This window comes from Tachyglossus aculeatus, chromosome 7, assembly GCF_015852505.1.
Source record: "Tachyglossus aculeatus isolate mTacAcu1 chromosome 7, mTacAcu1.pri, whole genome shotgun sequence".
NCBI classification, from domain to species: Eukaryota; Metazoa; Chordata; class Mammalia; order Monotremata; family Tachyglossidae; genus Tachyglossus; species Tachyglossus aculeatus.
In genome coordinates, this window is record NC_052072.1 from 21,688,186 (window position 1) to 21,707,360 (window position 19,175).

The following is a 19,175-nucleotide window of genomic DNA, read 5'->3' on the forward strand; positions in this document are numbered from 1 at the left end:
GACAATTCCTTGCCCACGGGGAGTTTATAGACTAAAGTGTTTAGTTTAGTGCTCTGCACACAGTGGATGCTCAATAAACAGCATTGATTGATTGATCAGTCTCTTTGGGAAAACAACTCCCAAGCACAATCTCCAAATCAAATGGCCAATCAAGCAGCGTGGCTTAGCTGAAAGAGCCCGGGCTTGGGAGTCAGAGGACATGGGTTCTAATTCTAGTTCTGCCCCTTGTCTGCTATGTGACCTTGGGCAAGCCACTTTACTTTTCTGTGCCTAAGTTACCTCACTTGTACAATGGGGATTAAGACTGTGAGCCCCACGTGGGACAACCTCATCACCTTGTATCTACCCCAGTGCTTAGAATAGTCTTGTCTTGTCCTATGCTGTCGAGTCGTCTCTGACCCATAGCGATGCCATGGATACATCTCTCCCAGAACACCCTACCTCCATCTGCAATCGTTCTGGTAATGGAACCATAGAGTTTTCTTGGTAAAAATACAGAAGTGGTTTACCATTGCTTCCTTCTGCACAGTCAACTTGAGTCTCCACCCTCGACTCTCTTCCGTGCTGCTGCTACCTAGCATGGGTGAGTTTTGACTTTCTAGCAGATTGCCTTCCACTTGCTAGCCACTGGCCAAGTTAGGAATGGAATGGGTATGTCTCTGCTTGACTCTCCCTCCCATAGTCTAGACTGGTAGAGTACTGGAAACTCTCCAGGTGTGACCCTGAGAGGGGGCTTAGAGCAGTACTTGGCACATAGTAAGTGCTTAACAAATACCATCATCATCGTTGTATTTCTCCACAACACTGGCCTACTCTGGTGTGATGAAAATGACTTAGAGATTATAAAGCTGCTCACCTCCACAGCACCTGGTAGCATCTCCTGATCTGACACAAAGAAAGGCTGATGGAAACTTTGGATCGTGTGTAGAAAATGAACATGTGAGACAGTCATTCAATCATTAGTATTTATTAAGCTTGTACTAGGAGTCAAATACTGTTCTAAGCATTGGGGTAGATACAAGATAATCAGGTTGGGCCCAGTACCTGTCCACATAGGAGTCACAGCCTAAAATGGAGGGAGGAGGTTTCAATCCCCATTTTACAGATGGGTAACTGAGGGGCAGAGAAGTTAAATGACTTGCCCAAGGTCACACAGCAGACAAGTGGAAGAGCCGGGATTAGAACCCAGGTCACTCAATAATCTTCCGAATGTAGCTTTTTCAGAGATGACCCACCATTTTCTACTTAGTGTGTCTTGAAAGGATCATTTGACCAGGAGGTGTTTAAAAGCAGAATTTTGTCTCCTGTATGAAAACAACTAGAAATATCTGTTCAAGAGTGATTTTATTTAGGCTTTTCAATGGATAATAGGAAGACAACATAGTTGTGGAGTAGCAGGTTAAAATATTGTTCAAAGTTCATTCATATTTTAGCAGATAATTCCTAATTAATTTGTTGTAGTTATCTTGTTAAATGTCAATTAAATTTCTCAGCATCCCTTACAGGTTTCCTCTATTCATAAAATGTAATTATGTAGCTATTGCTCATGTAGTCTTTATTGCTTTACAATCTTCAGTTAAACACAAGTCTAATAGATTTATCTTCCAAGTTCTTATTAAGCATCACTAACCACTCTAATTAATAATCAATAATTTATTTACATAATTAATTGGTGAAGCCTCTAATGAGATGGAGCCTAGCAGCTATCTAAGCTTCTGCTAAACCTTTTGTCTTAAAGAGCGTTTCCAGCTCAACAGGAAAGGGTTTAGCCACTAAGATCCCATTAGAGCTATTGAGGAAGCCAGGGTGAAAGACTGTCCATTTTGCAGAGGTCAGGAAATCGGCTTATGACTGTACTACTGCTATTTGAAGGCGAAGTTAAAAATTGTCCTGGCATAGAATAGCTGAGGAATGGAAGGAGGATGGCAAATGCTATTGTTTGCATGTTTATGCTGTATAGAGTGAGCCCCCATATTCAAAGTTCAAGCCCCCAATAAGGCAGCAAGGGGAAAAGACCTAGGTGCCATCAATAGCTCTTTGTCCCTGTCTCTGTATAAATGTGGTCTCTGGATTTGTGGTTGTATCTGTTCTGTCTCCTGAAGTCTTTGCTCAAGAAGAAACTCTTCCTCTCCCTCTCTCTCCACCCACCCCTTTTCTGCTATCCACTGTAATAATAATTATCATAATAATAATGATGATGATGGTGGGACATATTAAGGTCAAGCACTGTGCTACCACTCTGGGGTAGATATAAGAATAGATCGAACACAGTCTCTGTGCCATGAGGGATTCACAATCTAAGAGCAGCATTGCCTAGTGGATAGAGCGTGGGCCTGGAAGTTAGAAGGACCTGGGTTCTAAACCCAGCTCCACCACTTGTCTGCTTTGTGACCTTGGGCAAGTCGTTTAAGTTCTCCATGCCTCAATTCCCTCATATATAAAATGGGGATTAAGACTGTGAGCCCCATGTGGGACATGGACTGTGTCCAACCTGATTACTTTGTAACTACCCCAGTGTTTAGAACAGTGCCTGGCACATAGTAAGTGCCTAACAAATTCCATTAAAAGGGAAGGAGGACAAATCAATGTATCCCCTGCTGTTGCTTCTCAGAAGTCTATGCCTAATTCAGATGGTTTGAGGTTGGGCTTTATTGTGGATTCACAGCATGTCTTCAGCCCTCTGCTTGCAGTTGATCATAATAACAATAACAACAATAACAGTAATAATTTGGTATTTGTTAAACACCTACCATGAGCCAGGCACTGTGCTAAGCCTTGGGGCAATCATCAGACCGTCTTTGTCCCACATGGACAAAGTGGAAGGGGTTGCTCCATTTCACCTCACCATTCAGAAAAGTAATTTTTTTTTAGGATGGTGGGGCAGGGGAGCTCCATAGATCAGAGCAACTGGGGAACTCAATAACCTTCAATTTTGGGATGATGAGGGGCACCTGGAGCTGCCCCGGTGACCGTGGCTAAGGCAGGGACCCCCTCCCACCCTTTGAGCAGCTAGAAGCCAGTGGTAGAGAGTGGCAACAGGAAAATCACCATGGCAACAGCAGCAGATAAGCCAAAGCAGTACCCCATCCACCCCCACTCCACCCCACGGCAGAGGTCATGGAGGAAATGACCTCAGTGGTCAAAGGTCAATAGCAGCAGTGAGGCTTGCCCTGCCCTGTTATGCAGTGTGGCCAGTGGAAAGAGCCCGGACTTCGGAGTCAGAGGTCATGGATTCAAATCCCGGCTCTGCCACTTGTTAGCTGTGTGACTTTGGGCAAGTCACTTAACTTCTCTGGGCCTCAGTACCCTCATCTGTATAATGAGGATTAAGATTATGAGCCCCCCGTGGGACAATCTGATCACCTTGTAACCTCCCCAGCGCTTAGAATAGTGCTTTGCACATAGTAAGTGCTTAATAAATGTCATCATTATTATTATGCCTACCTGCATTCTGCACTGCCAAAAGCCATGTGGGTGGGACTCCTGGCTGCAGCTGTGTCCATCCGTGTGGTCACCACCTTAGCCAGAAGAAGCAGGACCGCATGGGGTTCCTCCAGCCATAATTTAGGTCCAGAGGCGCTGGCCAAAATGTCCTGACTTTCTCCCCCACCTAAGGACAGCTGGGCATTTCCCCCAATGGCAGTTGTTCATGGCCCACCCCTCCCACCCAGGCACACACGTCCCACTTCATCATCTGGGGGTGGTTGGGAGCAGGTTGGAGGAAGTTCCCACAGCCCCCTTTTTTAAGGTATGTTTGTTTTATTATGGTATTTGCTTAGCATCTACTTTATTAAGGCACTTTATTAAGCACTGGGGTAGATACAAGGTCTCCTCTCAGGGTCACACCTGGAGAGTTTATGGTACTCTGCCAGTCTCGACTATGGGAGGGAGAGTCAAGCAGAGGCATTCCCATTCCATTCCTAGCCTGGGCAGTGGCTAGTGAGTGGAAGGCAATCTGCTACAAGTCAAACTCTCCTGTGTTGGGCAGCAGTGGCATAAGAGAGAGTCAAAGACAGAGACTCAAGTTTACTGTGCGGAAGGAGGCAGTGATAAACCACTTCTGTATTTTTACCAAGAAAACACTATGGATGCACTACTAGAACAGTTGCAGTTGGAGTTGGGGCATTCTGAGAGAGATGTGTCCATGGCATCACTAAGGGTCGGAGACGACTCGACAGCATAAGGCAAGATACCAGTTAATCGGGTAGGACACAGTCCGTGTTTCACATGGGGCTTACATTATCAGCCCTCATTTTACAGATGAGGTAACTGAGGCATAGAGAAATGAAGTGACTTGCCCAAGGTCACTCAGCAGATGAACGGAGGAGCCAGGATTAGTACTTAGGTCCTTCTGACTCTCGGGCCTGAGCTCTCTCAGAATCAAGAAAATCAGATACAAGAAAATTAGATCAGATGCAGTCCCTGTCACACTTGGATTTCACACTCTGAGAGGGCGAAATAATGGGTATTGAATCCCCATTTCATAGATGAGAACACTGAGGCAGAGAGAAGTTAAAGTACTTGCCCAAGGTCACACAGCAAGCAAGTCATTTCATTTCTCTGGGCCTCAGTTACCTCATCTGTAAGATGGGGATTGAGACTGTGAGCCCCACGTGGTACAAGGGACTGTATCCAACCCAGTTTTGTTGTATCCACCCCAGTGCTTAGTACAATACCTTGCACATAGTAAGTGCTTAACAAATGCCATTATTATTTTTATTATGTGGTGGAGCCGGGATTAGGACCTAAATCTTCTGACTCCCAGTGTTCTTTCCACTAGAGTACAATGCCTCTCGGACAAATGAATATGTTATGTCAGGCAAACTGGGCTAGTCTTGCGTCAAATTCATCCAGTCTTGTTTTCAATTGGGTCAGTGACACCAGACATGATGAAGACTGAGTTCGCTAGGAAGAAAAGAGAAAGTCAGAGGAATTCAGGGCATTTTGACATCTATTGGAGACAGACTGTGAGCCCCAAGAGGTATCCAACCTAATTATCTTGTATCTACCCCAGCGCTTAGTACAGTGCTGGGCACATAATAAACGATAAATAAATATCATGATAATGATAATATTAATTATAATTATTATTCTGGTATGCCAGAGGTAAAGGGATGGATTTATATGACCTTTTGTGGTTTCCACCAATCTGTGTTAAGTATATTGCGTGCAAACCAACACCCATCATTTTTGGTTCAAGAACTCAGCTCTCTTACAAATAGCTGTAGGGTAGTGCTCTTTTGAATACAAAGAGTTTTTCAAGAAAGAAACATTGCATAGGTTTAACTGGTGAGGTTGATAATCTTAGAAACCCTTCACATTTTAATTGGGGAAAACAGTCACATAAAAAAAATCAGTGGAAATAAACTGACCCTGGCACTCAGTGATTCTCTCTGGGCTGATGACTTGTGTTAAACAACACTGCTAGGGCACCTGAGCTTCAGATCAAACAACAATATTAACGCCCTTCTGAAAAGATGATTGCTTGTCATTTCTTATGAAGCAGAGGCCCTTCTCAGCTATCAACAGCAAGAAGCCCATCCCCCTCTCGTTTCTCCCACTCCCTTTGTCTCTTCCTCTCTTTTCTCCCTCTCCCTTTGTCTCATCCTCTTTCTCTCCCTCTCTTGCTGTCCCTCTCCCTCTCTCTTTGCTTCTCTCTTTTTCTCTTCCTCTGTCTTTCCTTCTCTATTTTTCTCACCCTCTTTCTTTATCTCTCTTTGTCCCTCTCTTTCCCTCTCTCATTTTCTCTCTCTCTCTCCTTCCCTCTCTCTTTTCCCTCCCTCTCTTTTTCTCTCCATCTGTCTTGACCTTTCTTTCTCCTGCCCACTGCACATTTCTCTCCCTTGCTCTCTCACTCTCTCTTTTTCCTTTCCTCTTTCTCTCCATTCCTCTCTTTTTCTCCCTCTTTCCTATCCATATGCATGCATCTGTGTCTTTCACTGTGAATGTGTGTCTCTCTGTCTCCAAGTGTCTCGCATATGTGTGTGTGTCTGTCTGTCTGTCTACATATGCATACATCTGACTCTGCCTGTGTAGTATTTGTGTGCCTCTGTAGGTGTGTCTCTATGTCTTTCTGTGTCTGGGTATATATATATATCTCGTCTGTGCTTGTGTATCTGTCTCTATCTCATTTTTCTAATTGGACCTTAATCACAGTGGAATATTCTTTCTTTTTTAATGGTATTTGTTAAGCACTTACCTTGTGCCAGACACTGTAATAAGCACTGGGATAGATACAAAATAATAACACTGGACATAGTCCATGTCCCACATGGGGCTAACAGTCTTAAGCCCCATTTTACAGATGAGGTACCTGAGGCCCAGAGAAGTGAAGTGACTTCCCCTAAGTCACACTTCAGACAAGTGTGAGAGTTTCTTCAGCAAATCTTCTCACAAGGAAAAATGGCTCCATTTGCTTGCGATAGAAACAAAAAGATGAAGTACAGGAACAGTCAAGGTGTAGGATTTTAGGACAGGTAGGGACCTATAGAGGTCATTTTGTCAGCCCATACCACTTCCAGAAAGAACCAAAACTAACCCAGCCACCCAAAGACAATTACTATTTGTACTTTAAAGTTCTTCAGAAAAAAAAAATTCTAGTTCTCTATAGTGCTCATTCCCAGTGTCTAAGCACTAAATGTGGTGGTGGGGAGTTTTTTTTTTTTCCTATCTACCCTAAATCCTTCCTGCTGCAATGAAAGATCTTTCTCTATATTCCTGTGTCAATAGAGATGGTGAGCAATTGAGATGGTGAGCAATTGCTGACAGGACCTTTTAAGAGTGGCTGGGTGGAAAAAACGCAGGCCTGGAGTCAAAGGAACAGAGTTCTAATCTCTGACTCCTTGCCATTTAATAATAATAATGATGACATTTGTTAAGCACTTACTATGTGCAAAGCACTGTTCTAAGCACTGATGTGACATTGGGCAAGTCACTTCACTTTGCTATGCCTCATTCATTCATTCATTCAATTGTATTTATTGAGCTCTTACTGTGTGCAAAGCACTGTACTAAGCGCTTGGGAAGTACAAGTTGGCAACATATAGAGACAGTCCCTACCCAACAATGGGCTCACAGCCTCAGTTTCCTCATCTGTAAAATCAGAGTCCAGTACCTATTTCTTTCTCCTGCTTAGACAAGGGTCCCACCTGGGATAGGGATGGTGTCTGATCTGAGGATCTTGTACCTACTCCAGTGCTTGTCACATAGAAAAATGATAAATGTCATTAGTATTATTGTTAGTATTACTACTATTAACAATTGGGCAAAAAGGACAGCTGCCCCCAGCCCCGATGCATTAAAGAGGCCCAACATGGCCAATAAGAAGAATCCCCTTGCCCCCTCCTACCTCACCTTGCTACTCTCCTACTACAACCAGCCCTCACGCTTCACTTCGCCAAAGCTAACCTTCTCACTATACCTTCATCTCATCTATCTCATCACCGACATCTCGTCCACATCCTGTCTCTGTCCTGGAATGCCCTCCCTCCTCATATCTAACAAACAATTACTCTCTCCCCCTTCAAAGCCTTACTGAAGGCACATCTCCTCTAAGAGACCTTTCCTGACTAAGCCCTCTTTTCCTCTTCTCCCACTCCCTTCTGCGTCATGCTGACTGGCTCCCTTTATTCATCTCCAACCTAAACCCACAGCACTTATGTCATATCTGTAATTTATTTCTATTAATAATGATAATGATAGCATTTATTAAGTGCTTACTGTGTGCAAAACACCATTCTAAGTGCTGGGGAGGTTACAAGGTGATCAGGTTGCCCCACGGGGGGCTTCCAGTCTTCATCTCCATTTTACAGATGAGGGAACTGAAGCCCAGAGAAGTGAAGTGACTTGCCCAAAGTCACACAGCTGGCAATTCTATTAATGTCTGTCTCCCCCTCTAAACTGTAAACTTGTTGTGGACAGGTAATTTGTCTGCTTATTGTTATATTGTACTCTCCCAAGCGCTTAATATGGTGCTCTGCACATAGTAAGCACTCAGTCGGTCAGTCATATTTCTTAAGTGCTTACTGTGTCCAGAGCACCGTACTAAGTGCTTGGGAGAGTACAATATAACATTCATTCATTCATTCATTCAATCATATTTATTGAGCACTTACTGTGTGCAGAGCACTGTACTAAGTGCTTGGGAAGTGCAAGTTGGCAACATATAGAGATGGTCCCTACCCAACAGTGGGCTCACAGTCTACAAGGGGGAGACAGACAACAAAACAAAACATGTGGACAGGTGTCAAGTAGTCAGAACAAATAGAATTAAAGCTAAATGCACATCATTAACAAAATAAATATAATAAATATGTACAAGTAAAATAAATAGAGTAGCAAATCTGTACAAACATATATACAGGTGCTGTGGGGAGGGGAAGGAAGTAGGGCAGGGGGGATGGGGAGTAGGAGAGGAAAAAGAGGGCTCAGTCTGGGAAGGCCTCTTGGAGGAGGTGAGCTCTCAGTAGGGCTTTGAAGGGAGGAAGAGAGCTAGCTTGGTGGATGTGTGGAGGGAGGGCACTCCAAGCCAGGGGAAGGACGTGGGCTGGGGGTCAGGCAGGACAGGCGAGAATGAGGTGCAGTGAGGAGGTTAGCGGCAGAGGAGCAGAGGGTGCCGGCTGGGCTGTAGAAGGAGAGAAGGGAGGTGAGGTAGGAGGAGGCGAGGTGATGGAGAGCCTTGAAGCCGAGAGTGAGGAGTTTTTGCTTGATGCATTGATTGACAGGCAGCCACTGGAGATTTTTGAGGATAAACAATAAACAGACACATTCCCTGCCCAATATGATCGAATGACTGACTGTCCTTTCCTCACTCTTCGTCCTCCATAGCTGCTTCTGGCTTGTACATCAGCCTGGCAGTGACAAAGAGGAGAGCAAAAGCACGGAGAAAAAAAGTGCATGCACTCTGGGAAGGACAGAATGGCCCAAGCTCCAATCTGGAGATTCCTCCTAATTTTCCCCAGAACTATCAGACCTATGGCATGACACTGGGAAGTCAATGCTGACTCAATCAATTGATGGCATTTATTAAACATTTACGGGGTGCAGAGCACTGTTCTAAGCTCCTGAGATGGTATGAATGTATCCTCTAATTCTGTTGCATTCTACTTTCCCAAGTGTCTAGAACAATGCTCTGCACGTAGTAAATGTTCCGTAAATACTACTGATTGATTGATACAACAGAGTTAGTAAAAATGATTCTTTCCCTCAGGAACCTGACAGTTTAGTGACTCTTGTGATCATCTGACTCTGTTGGTTGCTTTGGGGCATCTCAAATATGGTTTAGAAACTCATTTTGGGTCATGAAGACAGGATAGGGAAAAAGGGAGTGAACCTACTTGTTTTCTTCTCACTGATAACTTGACTAAATTGATACTTTGACTAAACATGTTCCTACTGCTCAGTAAATATCTAGGTAGCATAACGCAGCATGAGGCTTTCACAGGGAGAGGAGAAACTGAAATGCAGAGAAGTGGAAAGAAAGTTTCTCTCTAGATGTGGAAGAACTGACTGCTTGTTAGTGATTCATTATCCATTTGAAGCAGCGTGGTTCAGTGGACAGAGCATGGGCTTTGGAGTCCGAGGTCAGGGGTTCAAATCCCGGCTCTGCCAATTGTCAGCTGTGTGACTTTGAGTAAGTCACTTCACTTCTCTGGGCCTCAGTTCCCTCATCTGGAAAATGGGGATGAAGGCTGTGAGCCCCCCGTGGGACAACCTGATCACCTTGTAACCTCCCCAGCACTTAGAACGATGCTTTGCACACAGTAAGCGCTTAATAAAGGCTATCATTGTTATAGAGAAGCAGCATGGCTCAGTGGAAAGAGCCTGGGATTTGGAGTCAGAGGTCATGGGTTCAAATCCCTGCTCTGCCAATTGTCAGCTGTGTGACTTTGGGCAAGTTATTTAACTTCTCCGGGCCTCAGTTACCTCATCTGTCAAATGGGGAATAAGACTGTGAGCCCCACGTGGGACAACCTTGATTACGTTGTATCCCCCCCCCCCCCCGCCAGTGCTCAGAACAGTGCTTGGCACATAGTAAGCGCTTAACAAATACCAACATTATTATTATTATTATTTTCAGTTGGAGGACCTGGGTTCTAATCCCTGCTCTGTCATGTGCCTACTTTTTTTGACCTTGAGCAAATCACTTGACTTCTCTGGCTTTTGGTTTTTTCATCTCCCTCCTACGTAGACTGTGCACCAGTAGACTGAAAGGACTTCCACTTGATTATAAACTCCTTGAGGGCAGGGATTGTCTCTAACAACTCTATTGCAGGGTACTCTTCAAAGTACTTAGAATAGTACTCTGTCCACAGTAAGTGCTCAGTAAATACCACTGATTAATGGGTGTAGGACAGGGCCAGTAACTGACCTGATTTTCCTGCATCTACCCCCCCCCCCCCCCCCCCCCGCCACATGCTTAGTACATTGCTTGGTCCAGTGTAAGCACTTAACCATTATCACAATTATTACTTCTATTTTATTTATAGTCCTATTCAGATTTTTCTCAGTGCTCCAGTCAGCTCACTGACAATAATTATGAAGAACACCAAAATCATTCGCTAGTGTATACCTGGAAAGTCCTACTCAAAACCAAAGATATTTGTCAGCAACTCAGAACTTAATACTGTCATCACATTCACTATCTAGGCAGTAAAATGACACAAAGACAGGCCAAGAAGAAAGTAGAGATGGAAAGGCTAATAAGATTTTTTGGAAACTGACAGTAAAATGGAGGTAACATTGGGCAGCAACTTTCATTCCAAACTGTATTTCTGTAAAGCCGTCGAGGTTTCCAGCTTCCACTCTGTGTGTGAGATCCGGGCCCACTCCAGAAGACGCAGCAGCGTGGCTCAGTGGAAAGAGCACGGGCTTGGGAGTCAGAAGTCATCGGTTCAAATCCTGGCTCCACCACTTGTCAGCTGTGTGACTTTGGGCAAGTACTTAACTTTTCTGTGCCTCAGTTACCTCATCTGTAAAATGGGGATTGACTGTGAGCCCCATGTGGGACAACCTGATTACCCTTTATCTACCCCAGTGCTTAGAACAGTGCTTTGCCCATAGTAAGCGCTTAACAAATGCCATTATTATTATTATTATTATTATTATTATTATCCAGCTTCTTGGGCAGTTTTGGCAACTTCAGCAATGGGAAGTAGCATGACCTACTGGAAAAAGCACAGGCCTAGGAATCATAAACCCCGGGTTTTAATCCCAGCTCTATCACTTCTCTGCTGGGTGACTTTGAGCAAGTCACTTAACTTCTCTATGCCTCAGTTTCCTCAACTGTAAAATGGAGGTGAAATATCTATTCTTCCTTCTCATTAGACTGTGAGTTTTATATGGGACAGGGACTGTATCTGACCTGATTAACTAGAATCGACTCCAGCACTTAGAACAGTCCTTGACTCACAGTAAGCCGTTAACAAATGTAACAATAATAATAATAATAATGATAGCAAAAAACCACACCAAAAATCACCTGGTAGACTATCAACAATGAGTCTTGGAACTAAGCTCCATAGTTTTAAAGCATAGCTCGTAGCAACACAACTCTATTTAGGCCTCAAGAAGCAGTGTGGTTTACTGGATAGAGCCTGGGCCTGGGAGTCAGAAGGACCTGGATTCTAATCCTGGATCTGCCACTTTTCGGCTTTGTGACTTCGGCCATGTCACTTCCCTTATAAGACTGTGAGTCCCATGTGGGACAAGGACTGTATTGAACCTGATAAGTTTGTCTCTACCCTAGAGCTTAGTACAGTATCTGGTATGTGTAAGTGCTTAGCAAATACCATTAAAAACAAAAGTCTGTAGTTTATACACCTGCACATTTCCAAAGTCCAAAATACAGTAGTCTGCTCCTAATAAGAACCCAGTAAGTACTGTTTCTACTAGTGCTGGGTAGGCATGAGAATGCATGGGTTTTCTGCCCACTTCTCTTCCCTATTAACCTGTCTGGAAGCCTAGTCGAGAAAGGTATTTTGTGAGAAAGTTGGAACTTTCCCCACCACTTTCTACTTTCTCCAAGAACATCCAGATGGTCATTCCATCCCGGAAAATGAAATACTAAATGTAAGTGCCATTAAGGCAGAACTGAATAGATAAAGAAATGACAATATGGCAAAGGCCAGAAGAATTATGATCTATCAAAGAGTATCAGACTAAGAGAGGGGAGAATCTAGCTTATTTTCTTTTTCCCTGGATAACAGTGGGAAATGTATGTCTCACAAATAATCATCTACTTCCTATTTTCCCCTGTATATAAACATTATTCAAGTCAAGCTTCTCCATCTCCCTTGCCAATTTCTTTTGCATCTGTGTTTATACTGATGCTATTCAAACAATGATACCCAACTTCCCCTGTCAGCTTCCATCGTGTGTTTCACATATTATGCATTTATTTAAGCAAGAATCATTCTTTCTCGGTAAGTCTCATTACCATCTGTTTCCACTCACCCCCAACCCCTCCTCAACCCATACTATCAGTGGTATTTAAACAATTTCGTGTATGCTAGTTTAATTCAGCATTTTGTTTCCTAAACTTTTTCTACAGAGTTTGGGAAGAAAAGAATCTAACATTCTTGACTCGTATGTCCTTCTATATTGATTCATATCAATTCAGAGGAGTAAGTCAGTCAATTTCTAGAGTGGAAATAAGGAAAATGTTTAGGGAGGGGGATTGTACCTGTTCCTTAAATTTCAGAAGGCATAGTATTTTCTTAGATCCATCTTGAGTTCAATAATATTTCTCACTCTTCCCACTTTCCACTTCTGTAGGTGGCTTGGTGTTTCAAAATCACATTGAGAAATGCATATTAATTGTAAGATTCCCAAGCCCTTTGTAAAGTAGGTACATTATTGTGATTTCTGTTTTACAGATGGGTTCTTTGGGGCACTGAAAATTTAGTTCAGCAAGTCGCCCAATATTGTCAAAGCAGAAGTGCTTACACAGTGCAGTGACAGCACTGCCCTATTAATGATTTCCAGAATATATATTGCACTTGTATTTTTCAAAATGCTCTCACATCATTTTATCCTCATGACAGTTCTGTGGGATAAGGAGAGGTAGCTATTATTCCCATTTTACAAATAAAGAAACTGAGGCACACAGAATTTATGAGATTTGCTCAAGGTCACACCCTGGGCTGTGGCAGAGCTGTGATTACAACCCAAGTTTCTTGATTCTCACAGCCTTACCTTCTCCCTGGACCACAGTTTCTCCCCAAAGCACAGGAGCTACCCATCTAGTTTCTGGTTCTGATTGCCTTTCAGCCAATTAATCAAGCAATGGCATTTATTGAGCAATTACTGTGTGCAGAGCACTTTACTGAGCCCTTGGGGGCATAAAATACAACAGAGTTAACAGACACGTTCCCTGCCCACAACGGGTTTACAGTGTGAAGGGGGAACACAAGAGGGTTTGCATTAGAGCCAAGGGCTAGAATCCTAATTAGACTGTGAGTCCCATATAGGATAGGTACTGTGTTTGATTAATTTGTGTCTACCCCAGCACTTAGAACAGTGCTTGACACATAGTAATGATAATAATGATGATGATTAAGATAATAATAATGATAATAGTAATAACAACAGTAATAATAATGATGATTATAATAATGAAGGGCAGGGATCATGTCTACCAAGTGTATTGTGCTCTTTCAAGGCCTTGGAACAGTGCTGTGCACAAAGTAAGCACTCAGTAAATACTACTGATCGATTGATGGATGGCGGGGTGGATGTGGATGTGAGAAGCAGCGTGGCTCAGTGGAAAGAGCACAGGCTTTGGAGTCAGAGGTCATGGGTTCAAACCCTGGCTCCACCAATTGTCAGCTGTGTGACTTTGGGCAAGTCATTTAACTTCTCTGTGCCTCAGTTACCTCATCTGTAAAATGGGGATTAAGGCTGTGCGCCCCCGATGGGACAACCTGATCCACCTTGTAACCTCCCCAGTGCTTAGAACAGTGCTTTGCATATAGTAAGTACTTAACAAATGCTATCATTATTTTTATTATTATGTGGGAGGGGTGAGAGGCAGCCCTCACCACCATCTCCTGAGCCTGGATCTCATGCAGGCCCCTCCACTATGGTTTTTCCGCAGACAACTCCCAGAAGGATGACAAAGCTTGGGGGACCATGTGTACATTTGCATGTGATTAGTGTCTCATTTGCATGCACCTGTAATATGTTGTCAGGAAGTTTCAAGTTAATGCTTCATTTTTGGCATTCCCAAGGTTGTAGTGTCTCCATTCTTTAATTTCTTTGTACCTTTTCAGCTGTCTGCAAACCTCTGACCCAGATTTATTACTCCGGGAATGGATACTAAGGGTGGAAGGGGTGATGTGGGAGACATCAATCAATCAATGATGTTGATTGAGTGCTTATTATGTGCAGTACATTGTACTAAGCACTTGGATGGGTACAATTATATATTATAAACTACTTATTTATTCATATTAACATCTGTCTCCTCCTCTAGACTGTAAGCTTGTTGTGGGCAGGAAACATGCCTGCTAATTTTGCTATATTCCCAAACATTTAGTACAGTGCTTTGCACATAATAAACACTCAGGAAATACCATTGACTGATTGATTGCAATACAGCAGTGTTGGTAACACATTCTTTGCCCACATCTCTCCCAAGCACTTAATACAGTGCTCTGCACTCAGTAAGCACTCAATAAATATGATCGATTGATTGGTATCTGCTAAAGAAGAAAACGTTGGGCAGGGAGGACCCCAGAAACTCCTGTCAATTTGGAGAACCCCAAAGAGCCCTCTTAGTACAGGAGGCAAAGCAGGGGGCTTTTCAGATGGTTTTCTCTAGACCCTTTTACCTGCTCCGAGCAACATGTCGGATACCTGAGTGTGCAACAACAAGGGAAAGAAACTGTCCAGGGGTCAGAGGAGGAGAGAGGCACATAAAGAATCACAGACATAAAAATCTTTGAATGGGCCATCTCTGGCTTCAAGACCCTGAACCAGCTTTCTGAAAGGTACATATATATTCTCTTCTCCCACCACCCACCCTCCATGCCCCCCAGATTGCATTCTTCACTCCTTTCAAGTTAATCTAAGTATGGAAACTTGTTCTCAACTCCATATCTGATCCACTGCTCATGTGGGTTCTTTATCCCTGCTGGGAAAACTCCCTCATTCCTCAGATCCACCAGGCCAGATCCTGTCTCTCTCCATATCTAAAGACCTCTCAGAAACTCACCTCCACCAGGTGGCATTTCCCTACAAATTTCTACCACCCCTGTTCATGTCAGCTATCTTTTGCACTTTCATGTACAGGAGCCCCTTATTCACTTATTCATTTGTCCTATACTCTGGCTCTTATCCATGCAGGTTTTTGGTCCTAAGTCTCAGGATTGAGGCTTGTTTGTTGTTCTTGGCAGTAGAGAAGCAGCATGGCATAGTGGAAAGAACACAGACCTCGGAGTCAGAGGACCTGGGTACTAATCCTGGCTCTACCACTTGGGCAAGCCTCAGTTATCTCATCTGTAGAAAGGGGCTTAAGACTGCAAATGCAGTGTGGAACAAGCATTGTATTCTAGCTCATTATCTTGTATCTACCCCAGCGCTTAATACAGTGCCTGGCACATAGTTAGTGCTTAACAAATACTATTAAAATTGAAAGGGTCCATCATTGTCTTACCATTAGAAAATGCCATCGGTAGGAATGAGTGTCACAATGAGGATTAGGAAGGGTGGTGATGGGAAAGGAACCCAGAGGATTTGAGAATGTTCTATGGGGAGGGGAGCAGTTGAGCACTTTTGTCCTACTTTCAGCTTCATTGTGCAAGAGTAAGACACCAAAATTAGCCTTCAACCCTGTTATTCGCTGCTATCTAAATTCCAATTTATTTTTTGTCAAGGTTTCCATTTGCATGCAAGGCACTGTGCTCTAATCTACTCCGATAATGACTTGGGTAAGCAGGTTGAAAATTCCCTACTCCTCCCCAAAGACTCACCTCGTGGGATGGCAGGAGAGTAAAACAACCACCTCATGATTAAACAAAAAAGGAAATCACATCTTGGTTTTGTCTTCTTACTACTTGGGATGCAGAGCTGGGCCTGGCAAAGACCTGAGGTGGGGGAACTGGGTAATTTGTTTTCTTGGCATTTGGGCTTCTCTTTATCATGATGCGTGGGTAATACTATTCATCCAATCCCCACATTAAATGAACTTCAATCAAACAAGAGCAGTCTTTAATCTCTGCCTAGCCACCATCTTTCAATACCTTGGGCCCCAATCAAATTAACAGGTAGAAAGTCCTGCTTATTGTCTTTTTAGTACTTGAATCACATCCAGAATGTATTTTCAAAGCAACAAGATACATTTGCTTCGTCATTCCAGGACAGTGTAAACGTGTGCCGGTGACATTGATCTTAACAATAAATCTAGGGATTTTTACTGCCAGCAGTTACATTGAAAAAGGACTTCTAGTCAGGGTGGTTAAATCAATCAATCTGAGTGTCTTGGGTGGGTGACGCCACTGAGCTACGAGCTTGACGGTTGAGGGGTTTACAATCTAGTTGGTGGGGAAACAGACAAAAAATAAATAATAGAGAGGAGGAAGATGACAGTGGAAAGATGGATTGGTAAATAAATGAGTGCTTAAATAGTGGAATATGCAAATCATTGTGCAAAAGTGCCACAGGAGGTTATCAATCAATCGTATTTATTGACTGCTTACTGTGTGCAGAGCACTGTACTAAGAGCTTGGGAAGTACAAATTGGCAACATATAGAGACAGTCCCTACCCAACAGTAGGCTCACAGTCTAGAAGGGGGAGACAGAGAACAAAACCAAACATATTAACAAAATAAAATAAATAGAATAGATATGAACAAGTAAAATAAATAAATAAATAAATAAATAGAGTAATAAATATGTACAAACATATATACATATATACAGGTGCTGTGGGGAAGGGAAGGAGGTAAGATGGGGGGATGGAGAGGGAGACAAGGGGAAGAGCAAGGAGGGGGCTCAGTCCGGGAAGGCTATGGAGTGCTGCGATGGTTAGTTTGAGGAATATGCCTTAGGGAGAAAAAAGCTTAACCTGGAAAATACTCCTCAAGGAGGAGGAAGGATTTCAGAGGTAGAATTTGAAGATAGGGAGAACTGGGGCCTGAGAGGAGTTTATTTATGGTATTTGTTAATCACTTACTGTGCCCCAGCCACCGTACTAAGCACTGGTAGAAAAAAGATAATCAGGTTGGGCACAATTTCTATTCCAAATAGGGTTCACAGTCTTTAAACCTATTTTATAGATGTGATAACTAAAGCACAGAGAAGTGACTTGCCTAAGTTCACAGGGCAGACAACGGGCGGAGCCAGGATTGGAACCCAGGTCCTCTGACTCCCACGGCCATGCTCTTTCCACTAGGTCACGTTGTTTCTCTAATTTGAGGTGGGAGGCCATTCTGGAAAGAAGGAGGGACTTGCAGGTGAGATAATCGAGAACAAGGTGAAGTCAAAAATGAACTAGGGAGAAATAATGTGAATTGAAGCCTAGTGGGATAAGAGAGTATGGAATTAGAAGGGAGGGGGCTGATGGAGTGCTTTAAGGCCAATGGTCAGGAGTATTCCCTCCCCACATCCGCCAAGCTAGCTCTCTTCCTCCCTTCAAGGCCCTACTGAGAGCTCATCTCCTCCAGGAGGCCTTCCCAGACTGAGCCCCCTCCTTTCTCTCCCCCTCGTCCCCCTCTCCATCCCCACCATCTTACCTCCTTCCCTTCCCCACAGCACCTGTATATATGTATATATGTTTGTACATATTTCTTACTCTATTTATTTATTTATTTTACTTATTTATTTTACTTATTTTACTTGTACATATCTATTCTATTTATTTTATTCTGTTAATATGTTTGGTTTTGTTCTCTGTCTCCCCCTTCTAGACTGTGAGCCCACTGTTGGGTAGGGACTGTATCTATATGTTGCCAACTTGTACTTCCCAAGCGCTTAGTACAGTGCTCTGCACACAGTAAGCGCTCAATAAATATGATTGATTGATTGATTGATTGATTATTTGTTGGATGCAGAGAGTAATGGGTCACCATTGAAGGTTTTTTGAGACATGGAGAGGAATGTGCAGACCAACATTAAATACTAAAAGAAGATATAAAAAGAGAATAGGAATCTCTATTCCTGAATGTTTTGAAAAAAATCTGTTCTTGGTCATTTACGGTCATTCACTTACCTTGAGGCAAGAGGCTGGACCAGAGGACTTCATGATGATGATGATGATGATGATGTTATTTGTTAAGCTATGTGTCAAGCGCTGTTCGAAGTTCTTGAGTAGATACAAGCTAATCAGGTTGGACACATTCCCTGTCCCATATGGGGCGCTCAGTCTTAATCCCCATTTTACAGATGAGGCAAATGAGACACAGAGATGTTAATTGCCTAGCCCAAGGTTACACAGCAGATGAGTGGTGGAGGCGGAATTAGAACCCAGATCCTTCTGACTTCCAGGCCCGTGCTAAATCCCCTAGTCCATGGTGCTTCCCTGCAATACCTTCCAGTACTTAATTCTATTTGCTGATGAACTGTAAACAATGCCCACACTTTCATTTCAATTGCTTTTCATCCATTTGTATCCCGGCCAGCGGAACGAGATGTGGACGTTTTACTGCCTGGGATGAAAACCAAGACCTAATTGCTGGGATCTGCAAAGAGCTTAACTCATTCAGATTCCCCACATTGGATGCTCCCCAAAGTGTTCTGGAGAAGCACCATGGCCTAGTGGATAGAGCACAGGGGTGGGAGTCAGAAGGACCCAAGTTCTAAACTTGGCTCCACTACTTGTCTGCTGTGTAACTTTAGGCAAGTCACTTACCTTCTCTGTGCCTCAGTTACCTCATCTGTGAAATGGAGATTAAGATTCTGAACCCTGTGTGGGACAGGAATTGTGTCTTACCTGATGAGCTTGTATCTACCCCAGTGCTTAATACAGTGCCTGGCAAGCGTTTAACAAATGCCATAAAAAAGAAACAAATAAAAAATCTTGGTGCCCGGCAATTTGGAAAGCCAAGGGCTGCCATGAATCAGGGCCTTAGGCAATTGGACACATCATATGGGGAAACTCTCTGTAATATGGCAGCCGGTAACCTGATCAAGGTTGTGGGGAGGGGAAGAAAGAGAAAAACAGAAGCAGAGAAATGAG

General features: G+C 43.3%; 2 non-coding genes across 2 annotated transcripts; one reads left to right on the forward strand and one right to left on the reverse strand.

Annotated features, from left to right (window-relative positions):
- Positions 1 to 594: 594 nt before the first annotated feature.
- LOC119931077 lies at positions 595 to 732 on the reverse strand. The gene has a single exon (XR_005451941.1). It is a non-coding gene; the product is annotated as a small nucleolar RNA SNORA7 (small nucleolar RNA).
- A 3,096-nt stretch (positions 733 to 3,828) lies between these two features.
- LOC119931274 lies at positions 3,829 to 3,966 on the forward strand. Its single transcript, XR_005452123.1, has one exon. It is a non-coding gene; the product is annotated as a small nucleolar RNA SNORA7 (small nucleolar RNA).
- The last annotated feature ends 15,209 nt before the right edge of the window (positions 3,967 to 19,175 follow it).